The 10,230-nt window shown below is 47.1% G+C and overlaps 1 pseudogene; it reads right to left on the bottom strand.

Moving 5' to 3' along the window:
• Nucleotides 1–5,254: 5,254 nt before the first annotated feature.
• On the bottom strand, nt 5,255–6,791 carry LOC126950612 (inosine-5'-monophosphate dehydrogenase 1-like; annotated as a pseudogene).
• Nucleotides 6,792–10,230: the final 3,439 nt, after the last annotated feature.

Consider the following 10,230-nt stretch of genomic DNA (forward strand, 5'->3'; position numbering starts at 1 on the left):
CTGCAGATGAAAAATATATTACTCCTAATGTCTGGTCCAAAGGAAACTGAGGGAAACTTCAAGTCCCTCCGATCCACATCAAGCAAAAAAACCCGGTAGAAGTAGTAAGAAGGAAGCAATACCCTATTCCCCTAGAAGGTAGGATAGGGTTGAAAGCTATAATCGAAGACCTCATTAAGGATGGGCTTCTTGAGCCCTGTATGTCCCCCCTTTTTTTTTTTTTTGAGACGGAGTCTCGCTCTGTCGCCCAGGCTGGAGTGCAGTGGCCCGATCTCAGCTCACTGCAAGCTCCGCCTCCCGGGTTCACGCCATTCTCCTGCCTCAGCCTCCCGAGTAACTGGGACTACAGGCGCCCGCCACCTCGCCCGGCTAGTTTTTTATATTTTTTTTAGTAGAGACGGGGTTTCACCATGTTAGCCAGGATGGTCTCGATCTCCTGACCTCATGATCCGCCCGTCTCGGCCTCCCAAAGTGCTGGGATTACAGGCTTGAGCCACCTCGCCTGGCCTGTATGTCCCCTTATAACACCCCAATACTGCCAGTCAAGAAATCAGATGGGTCATACTGGCTAGTACAGGACCTTCGAGCTATCAACCAAATAGTCCAGACTATCCACCCTATTGTGCCCAATCCTTACACCATTCTTAGCAAGATTCCATACAATCATCAATGGTTTACTGTAATAGATTTGAAGGTTGCTTTCTGGGCATGTCCCCTGACTGAAGATAGCCGAGATATATTTGATATATTTGAGTATGAGGATCCCCACTCAGGGCAGAAACAACAATATCAATGGACAGTCTTGCCCCAAGGGTTTACAGACTCCCCTAATCTTTTTGGTCAAATTTTAGAACAAGTACTAGAAAGAGTTGTCATCCCAGAACAAATATGCCTTCTTCAGTACGTGGACGACATTCTTATATCTGGTGAAGATATAGAGAAGGTAACTGACTTCTCTACACATATTCCTAAACATCTGCAGTTTGGGGGGCTACAGTCTCAAAAAGAAAGTTTTAGTATGTAGATCCCAAAGTTAAATATTTAGGCCACTTAATAAGTGCAGGTAAGTGAAGAATAGGGCCTGAACAAATCGAGGGAGTAATGTCCCTACCCTTGCCTCAAACTAAACAAGAACTCAGGAAATGTTTAGGGTTAGTCGGATACTGCCACTTATGGATTGACTCATATGCACTACACAGTAAACTGTTATATCAAAAACTTGCCCAGGAGAAGCCCAACCATCTCCTGTGAATTTCTGAGGAAGTTGATCAAGTCGAGAAGCTGAAGGAAAGGCTCATAACTGCCCCCGTTTTATCCTTACCCTCCCTAGAAAAGCCATTCCACCTTTTTGTTAATGTGGACAGTGGGGTAGCTTTAGGAGTGCTGACTCAAGAACACAGAGGCTGCTGGCAGCCTGTAGCCTATCAAAGGTCTTAGACCCAGTAACTTGTGGATGGCCCCAATGCATCCAGTCCATCGCGGCTATGGCAATACTAGTTGAGGAAAGCAGAAAGCTAAGCTTTGGAGGAAAATTGACAGTAAGCATGCCTTACCAAGTTAGAACTATCTTAAATCAGAGAACAGAGAGATGGCTTACTGATTCAAGAATTTTAAAGTATGAGACCATTCTGTTAGAAAGGGATGATTTAACATTGACCACTGATAATTCACTCAACCCAGCAGGTTTCCTAATAGGGAATCCAAATCTAAGGAGGGAACACATTTGTTTAGATTTAATTGATTATCATACAAAGGTTTAACCAGACCTAAGAGAAACCCCCTTCTGGACTGGATGGCACTTATTCATAGATGGTTCCTCCCAGGTGATTGAGGGAAAAAGACAAAATACGTATTCACTGATTGATGGAGAAACTCTTGTAGAAATAGAGTCAGGAAAACTGCTCAACAGCTGATCTGCTCAAACGTGTGAGCTGTTTGCACTCAGCCAAGCCTTAAAGTACTTACAGAACCAGGAAGGAACCATCTATACTGATTCCAGGTATGCCTTTGGAGTGGCCCATATGTTTGGGAAAATTTGGACTGAACGAGGTCTCATTAATAGTAAAGAGCTGATTACCTAAGTATTGAATCATCTTCAGTTGCCAGAAGAAACAGGTATTGTCCATGTTCTGGACACCACAAAAGCCTTTCTTTTGAAAGTCGAGGAAATAACCTAGCAGATCAGGTAGCCAAGCAGGCTGCTGTATCTTCTGAAATGCGCATTTTTCACTTAACTCCCTGCCTCCCTCCTCCTACTGTAATCCCCATTTTCTCTTCCACCAAAAAAGAAACACGAATAAAAATAGGCGCTAAAGAGAATTCAGAAGGAAAATGGATACTGCCAGACCAGAGAGCAGTTCTCAGAGTTTATGATTGTATAGAAATTTATACCCTGGCCAAACAGGTTACAGATAGTTGCTTAGTATTGAAGAAAACTAATAAACATACTATAAAAAGATTACCTCTTGGGGGAAGGAATCCGGGCTTAAGGCCATTCCAAAGTATCCATGTTGTTTACACAGAAATGCCTCCATTAGATCATCCAAAATATTTACTAGTGATAGTAGACCACCTCACTCACTGGGTCGAAGCTATCCCCTTTTCTAATGCAGCAGACAATAATGTAGTTAAGGCCCTAATTGAAAATATAGTACCCAGGTTTGGACTAATAGAAAAATTGACTCAGACAATGGAACTCATTTCACCACGCACATTATTAAAAAGCTATCCCAAACATTAGACATTAGATGGGAATACCATACTCTCCTCATCAGGGAGAGTAGAAGGGATGAATCAGACTCTTCTACTGATTCACTCAACCCAGTTGGTTAAGTGGTCTTAGACTTAACCAAATTAGTTTTCGAGACTCAATTGTCATGGACCAAGTGTCTTCCTATTGCCCTGCTGACAATTCAAACTGCACCACGGAAAGATATTGGTCTTTCTCCTTATGAGATGCTCTACGGATTACCTTATTTGCACTCCACTGCTGATATTCCTACCTTTGAAACAAAAGATCAATTCCTTAAAAATTATATACTTGGTCTACTTCTGTTTTCTCTTATCTTAAAACTAAAGGTCTATTAGCATAGGCGCCGCCCTTGGAGTTCCTGGTGCATCAACATCAGCCTGGGGAGCATGTCCTCATTAAGAGCTGGAAAAAGTAAAAGCTTGAGCCAGCCTGGGAAGGTCCTTACTTAGTGCTCCTAACTACTGAAACCACCGTCCACACAGCAGACAGGGTGGACTCACCACACCCGAGTCAAGAAAGTGCCACCCCCTCCAGAGTTGTGGGCCATAGTCCCAGGGGAAAACCCTACCAAACTAAAGCTAAGAAAAATTTAACTCTTTTTCATCTATTCTAATAGTCTTTCTTCTTTCCTCGCTCTATTGCTGACCATCTAGTTATTAACATAACCAAGTCGATTTTGCCTTGAACTATTGCATTTGGTGCTTGCATTTTGCTGCTTGCCAAGTCCCTCTGGGGACTTGTTAAGTCAAAGACAGCCCTCTACTTTAAAAGAGTACCTCTGTGCCTCCTGGCTCTCCTCAGACTGGGCATTAGTGAATTGGGACCATTTAATCTGGGGAGATTTCGATAAAGACCCTAGTGGCAACCAGGTCTTTATCCTGCCCCCTTCATGTACAGCTTTTGTGCCATAGTTGGTCCAACATTCTGTTGACCACCAAAGAACAAGGATGGACTGTCCCAACCAGTTTTTGTAGTTTCCTAAAACCATACATTCATTTTACTAAAGGGACAGCCCCCCGCAACTGTCAACTAAACCAGTGCAATCCTATACAGGTTATTATCTTGAGCCCCCAAAGTTCTTCCCCTTTTCTAAACCGGTTCTCTTCTTTAAGCCAGTTTTATGGTATGGAGGCTGAGGTTTCAGGGACAGACCCTATTGGATTCTTTGAAATGCATTTCTTTGATCCCCTACCACCTGCACCTTCCTCTAAGCCTTTTTCCAAAACCTGTCACAACGGAACCATTGCTCCTCCTCCATCTAACGACAAGGCCAAGATAGCGATGGTAGAAGTTAAAGACTTAAAACAAACTTTGGCAGTTGAGACAGGATACTAAGATGTACATGCCTGGTTGGAATGGATCAAATATTCCATCTGCACGTTAAACAAAAGCAATTGTTATGCTTGTGTGCATGGCAGGCCAGAGGCCCAGATTGTTCGCTTTCCACTAGGTTTGTCCTCCAGTCTCCCAGGCATGGGTTGCATGGTAGTTCTTTTCCAGGATTCTACAGCCTGGGGTAACAAGTTGTGCCAAGCTCTCTCTCTGCTATATCCCAAAGTCTGATACCCTGCAGGTCAGCCACCGAAGGCCATCCAGCTTCCGTTTCCCAACACTAAGTTCACTTCATGTCTCCCATGACAGGGAGGAAACTTAGCGTTCCTTGGAGACCTGAAGGGACACAGTGAGCTTAAGAATTTTCTTTTCTTTTCTTTTCTTTTCCTTTCCCTCTCTTTCTTTCTTTCCTTCTTTCCTTCCTTCCTTCCTTCCTTCCTTCTCTTTCTTTCTTTCTTGATACCTGCTTGATTTATTCCAATCATTTAATAGTCAATGATGCAACTGTGATCCCAAAGTGTGCAAAGTTAAAGCCCTCAACTGCAGCTGAGGAGAGGGCAGGAACAGTACACCTGGGGATGGTGGTGAGTCAGGAATGACAGGCAGGTGGTCATGACTAGGGCAGCCTCCTCCCCAGGGACAAGGACAGGGAAGTGGCCTGAGGAGCAGGACCTGAGGGCAGCCCAGGGCCGGGGAAGGGGGCAGAGACTTCCCCTTGGCCTAGGTCAGGAGCTCAGAAGTGCCACATGAGGGAGCAGCGGCCCAGGAAGGGCCAGAGGCAGGGCCAGGAGAGCACCATTTCCTGGGGGGCTGGGGGCAGGGAGGTGCCCTACAGGAGAAGCCAGGAGGGGCTGCCTGCCCCTGGGGTGGGGGCCAGGCTGAAGCAGGCTGCAGCAAGAAAGACCTGAGGCAGGCGCAGGGCCTAAGAACCCAGCTGACTGGGCTTGGTCGGTCTCCCAGGGCAGCCTGGACCAGAGAGCAGTCCTGACTCTGCAGGGGATGCCCAGTGAGGGCCATAGACCCTTCTGGACCTCCCCTCCTCTCTCCCTGGAAAGGAGCTGGGGAGCCCAGAGTGCAAATCTGTGGACCACTCAGTTATGGAGGGAGACTGTGCCCGAAGGTGGACACTGGGGTGCGCCCCTTCCAGCATTTCGGCCTCCACCCCTGTCCTCAGTACAGCCACTTCTCGTAAGAGCACAGGCCTTGTACGCCACCCTCAATCTGGGCCAACATGGTCCGCTTCTCAAACTTAAGCTCTCCTGAGTACATCATGGACCAAAGGACAGACAGCTGCGGGCCCCAGTATCCTGGCAGCCATGCTGGATGCCCGCTATGAGGTAGGGCACGAACTTCTGAATGGACCCTTTGTCCTGGATGGAGCTGGAGATATCCTGCGCAATCTTCACCTTATCCCCCTCAATGAAGTATTGTTTCTGGCTGCTGCTGCTCTTCTCCATGGCATCCAGTGAGTCCATGCCCTGGTACTTCTTGAGCCACACCCCATCTGAGAAGAAGTACTCACTGGGGACCTCCGTGGTGGCAGCCAGCAGGGAGCCCATCATCACTGTGGAGGCTTCATGGGCCAGGGCCTTGACCATGTGCCCCACAGTCTGGATGCTGCCATCGGCTATTATAGGCACACCAAAGCACCAGTCATACTCGGCCTACTTGTACACAGCAGTGCCCTGGGGCTGACCGCAGGCCATCACACCCTGGGTGATGCAGATGGAGCTGCAGCCCATGCCCACGCCAAGCCCTTCCATACCAGTGTCAATCAGGTTCTTGGCCTGGGCTGCTGTCACCATGTTTCCCCCAGTCACCTGGAGGTGGGGGTACTTCTGTTAGCACCATGGTGATCTGATACACTGAGCTCCCTTGGGAAGAGTCCAAGACTGTGGCATTGACGCCCACCTGGGTGAGCAGGTCCAGGCGGTATTTGTCATCCTCACGGGTGCCCACAGCTGCCCCGCATCGCGGCTGCTCATGGGACTCCTTGGAGGCCGCAGGGTAGTCTCGGTTCTTCTTCAGGTTTTTGCGGGCGATGATGGCCACCAGCTCATCGCGATCACTGACGACAGGCAGCTTCCCTTTCCTGCTACACTGCAGGATCTCATTTGCCTCTTTCAACATCACACCTGCTGGAGCCACCACCAGCTCAGTCCTTGGTGTCATCTCTTCACTGGGGAGGGTGGTGTGGTCCTTCTCTGCAAGAACGTCGATGTCTCGGAAGGTGACGATGCCCACCAGCTTGCTGCCCATGGTGCCCGTCTCAGTGATGGGGATGCCAGAGAAGCCATGTCACACCTTGGCCTCTAGCACATCACCCACAGTGTGCGAGGGGCTCAGCACCACGGGGTCCATGATGAAGCCCTGTTCAAACCTTTTGACCTTCCGCACCTCCTTGGCCTGGAACTCCGGGGTGCAGTTTTGGTGAATGAAACCGATACCTCCCATCAGAGCCATCGCGATGGCCATGTCAGCCTCTGTCACAGTGTCCATGGGGGGAGGAGATGAGTGGCATCTTCAGCGTGATCTTCCAGGTCAGGGCTGAGCTCAGGTCCACCTTATCAGTTATGAAGTCTATGAGTCCTGGGAGAATCAGGAAGTGGTTGCAGGTGAGGCTGTGGGTGCTAGCGAAGGGCTGCTGCGCGGTGAGCCGGTCCTTGGGCATGTAGCAGGTGCTGCGGCTGATCAGGTAGTCCGCCATGCCGCCCGGAGACCCAGCCACCTGACATAAACACCTGCCTGGCTGCCAGCCGCTGCTGCTGCCGCTGCCGCTGCTGCCGCTGCTGCTGCTGCTGCTGCACCGTAGCCACGCTGTTGCCGCAGGACCGGCAGGCTCGAGCTTAAGAAATTTCTTTTTTTTTTTTTTTTTGAGACGGAGTCTCACACTGTCGCCCAGGCTGGAGTGCAGTGGCGCAATCTCGGCTCACTGCAAGCTCCGCCTCCCGGGTTTACGCCGTTCTCCTGCCTCAGCCTCCCAAGTAGCTGGGACTACAGGCGCCCGCCACCTCGCGCCCGGCTAACTTTTTTTTTTTGTAATTTTAGTAGAGACGGGGTTTCACCGTGTTAGCCAGGATGGTCTCGATCTCCTGACCTCGTGATCCACCCGCCTCAGCCTCCCAAAGTGCTGGGATTACAGGCATGAGTCACCGCGCGGCCAAGAATTTTCAAGAGCTTATCAATCAGTCAGCCCTTGTTAATCCCCGAGAGGATGGGTGATGGTATTGTGGTGGACCTTTACTGGACACTGCCGAATAACTGGAGTGGTACTTGTGCTTTAGTCCAGTTGGCTATCCCTTTCACCCTGGCATTTCATCAACCAGAGGAAGGAAAAATAAGACATCATAAAGCAAGAGAAACCCCTTATGGGTCTTTCGACTCTCACGTCTATTTAGACCCAATTGGAGTCCCATGGGGAATATAAGATCAACTTAAAGTCCAAAATCAAATAGCTGCAGGATTTGAGTCAATATTTTGGTGGGTGACAGTTAGTAAAAATGTAGATTGGATAAACTACATTATTACAACCAACAGCGATTTATTAACTACACTAGAGATGCTATTAAAGGAATAGCTGAGCAATTAGAGGCTACTAGCCAGACGGCTTGGGAAAATAGGATAGCCTTAGACATGATATTAGCAGAAAGAGGAAGAGTTTGCGTCATGATTAAAACTCAATGTTGCACCTTCATCCCAAACAACACGGCCCCTAATGGAAGTAAAACAAAGGCATTGCAAGGTCTGACTGCTCTATCCAATGAGTTAGCCAGCGACTCAGGAGTAAATGACCACTTTACAGGATGGATAGAAAAGTGGTTCGGTAAATAGAAAGGAATAATAGCCTCCATTCTTCACTCCCTCGTAGCCATAATAGGTGTACTTATTCTTGCTGGGTGCTGTGTCATATCATGCATCTGTGGGTTGGTGCATAGGCTCATAGAAACAGCACTTACTAAGACCTCCCTTAACTATTCTCCACCTTAACCAGGGAAGCTCCTTCTTTTGGAAAATCAAGCAGAGCAACTAAGCAAAGACATGTTAAAGGAGTTTGAAGAGAAAGCTGTAAGGAAAAATGCAAGAGGAGGAAGTTGTTAAATACGAGTTATACATTTCTCTTCAAAGAATTAATATGTCAATATGTTCAATTCTCTGCCTTCTACTTTTAAACTTTACTTCCACATAAAGCAATCTTTTCCATTTACCTACTCCACCCTAACTCATTCCAATTACCTACTCCACCCTGATTCATTGTCCACCCTGACTCATTCCGATTTCCTACTCCACCCTGACTCATTCCGATTACCTGCTCTGTCATAACCATTTTTCCTGCCAAATCACTCACCCCATCACTCTCTTTAAATTAGCCAGTCAGAATTAGTTTAGCCTATGCCGTCTAACCCCAGTCACTAGGGGAAGGACACAACTGCAGGGGCCACGTGTGTCAGGGATAAGAACCCCTTCCCCTCCCTTGTCCAAGTGTGCGCTCACCATTGCTCCATCTGTAAGGGCGCACCCTTCTATAGAAGTAACTTGCTTTGCTGAGAATTAAAAAGGAAATTTTATATTCGAGTGCTATTTCTTTTGCAGCACCGAAACTTTGTTTATAACAAAGTGTTGGTTTTTGTTTTGTTGTTGTTGTTGTTGTTGTTGTTTTGAGATGGAGTCTCGCTCTGTCACCTGGGCAGGAGTGCAGTGGCACGATGTCGGCTCACCGCAACCTCTGCCTCCCAAGTTCAAGCATTTCTATGCCTCAGGCTCCCGAGTAGATGGGATTACGGGTGCCCACCATCACACCTGGCTCATTTTTGTATTTTTAGTAGAGACAGGGTTTCACCATCTTGGTCAGGCTGGTCTTGAACTCCTGACCTCATGATCCACCCACCTTGACCTCCCATAGTGCTAGGTTTACAGGCATGAGCCACTGTGCCCGGCCAAGTGTTGGTCTTTCTGGTTACCAGATTTCACCTTGCAGAGTCACATCATCACCACAAATCTTCTATGGTTAAGAGGTGCTTATTATGAATAACAAAAGGCACTGCCCATCCTCATTCCCCATCCCTGAGGAAATTCCAAGAGTTTTAGAAGTTCTTGTGTCTGCAACCAGGGTCAAAGACCAAATATTAGAACAAAAGTTACTCCTAGCACCCTTATCACTCAGGAAATTACAAGAACTTTAGGGGTTCTGTGTCAGAAACTGGGACAAAGATCAAATATATATTTAGTTTATCAAAAGCCCTAATCCAGTAGAACTGGTATCCGCATAAGAAGAGAAAGAGAGCTATGGTCTGTCTTTCACAGGCACACACCAAATAAATAAATAAATAAATAAATAATAAGGCTATGTAAGAGCCTAGGGAGAAGACAGCTGTCTGCAAGCCAGGAACAGTGTCTTCCCCAGGAATGGAATTGGCTAGAACCTGGGACTTCCCAGCCTTCAGAACAGTGAGAAATTTCGGTTGTTTAAGCCACCCAGTCTATGGTACTTTGTTATAGCACCTCAAGTAGATAAAGGCACCCAGTAATACATATGGACATCTATAGATTTATAAAATATATTTGAATGCTTGTTTATTATTCTATAATAACATTCTTGGTTGGAGAGGAGCTGCATTAAGAGACATTTGACTGGTGCAGTGGCTCATGCCTCCAATCCCACACTTTGGGAGGCCAAGGCAAGTGGATCACCTGAGGCCAGGAGTTCGAGACCAGCCTGGCCAACATGGCGAAACATTATCTTTACTAAAACTACAAAAATTAGCCAAATGTGGTGGCACACACCTGTAGTCCCAGCTATTTTGGAGACTGAGGCAGGAGAATCACTTGAACCCAGGAGCTGGAAGTTGAAATGAGCTGAGATTGCACCACTGTACTCCAACATGGGCCACAGAGTGAGACTCTCTCTCAAAAAAAAAAAAAAAAAAAAAAAAAAAGAAGAAGAAGAGACATTTAAGCCTCTATTAGTTTAGTTATGAGTTAGGCTGATATGACAATTTCAGTGGCTCAAATAATATCAAGTTTATTTCTCTGTCATACAACATAGACCTGGGTGGGGCCACAATTCCACTTCTCCATCATTCGAGGCAACCAGAACACCTCGCATACCCAGAGATTATACAAGTATTCATCTTTAAGATTTTCTAATG

The sequence above is a fragment of the Macaca thibetana genome, chromosome 3, assembly GCF_024542745.1.
Source record: "Macaca thibetana thibetana isolate TM-01 chromosome 3, ASM2454274v1, whole genome shotgun sequence".
Taxonomy (NCBI): Eukaryota; Metazoa; Chordata; class Mammalia; order Primates; family Cercopithecidae; genus Macaca; species Macaca thibetana.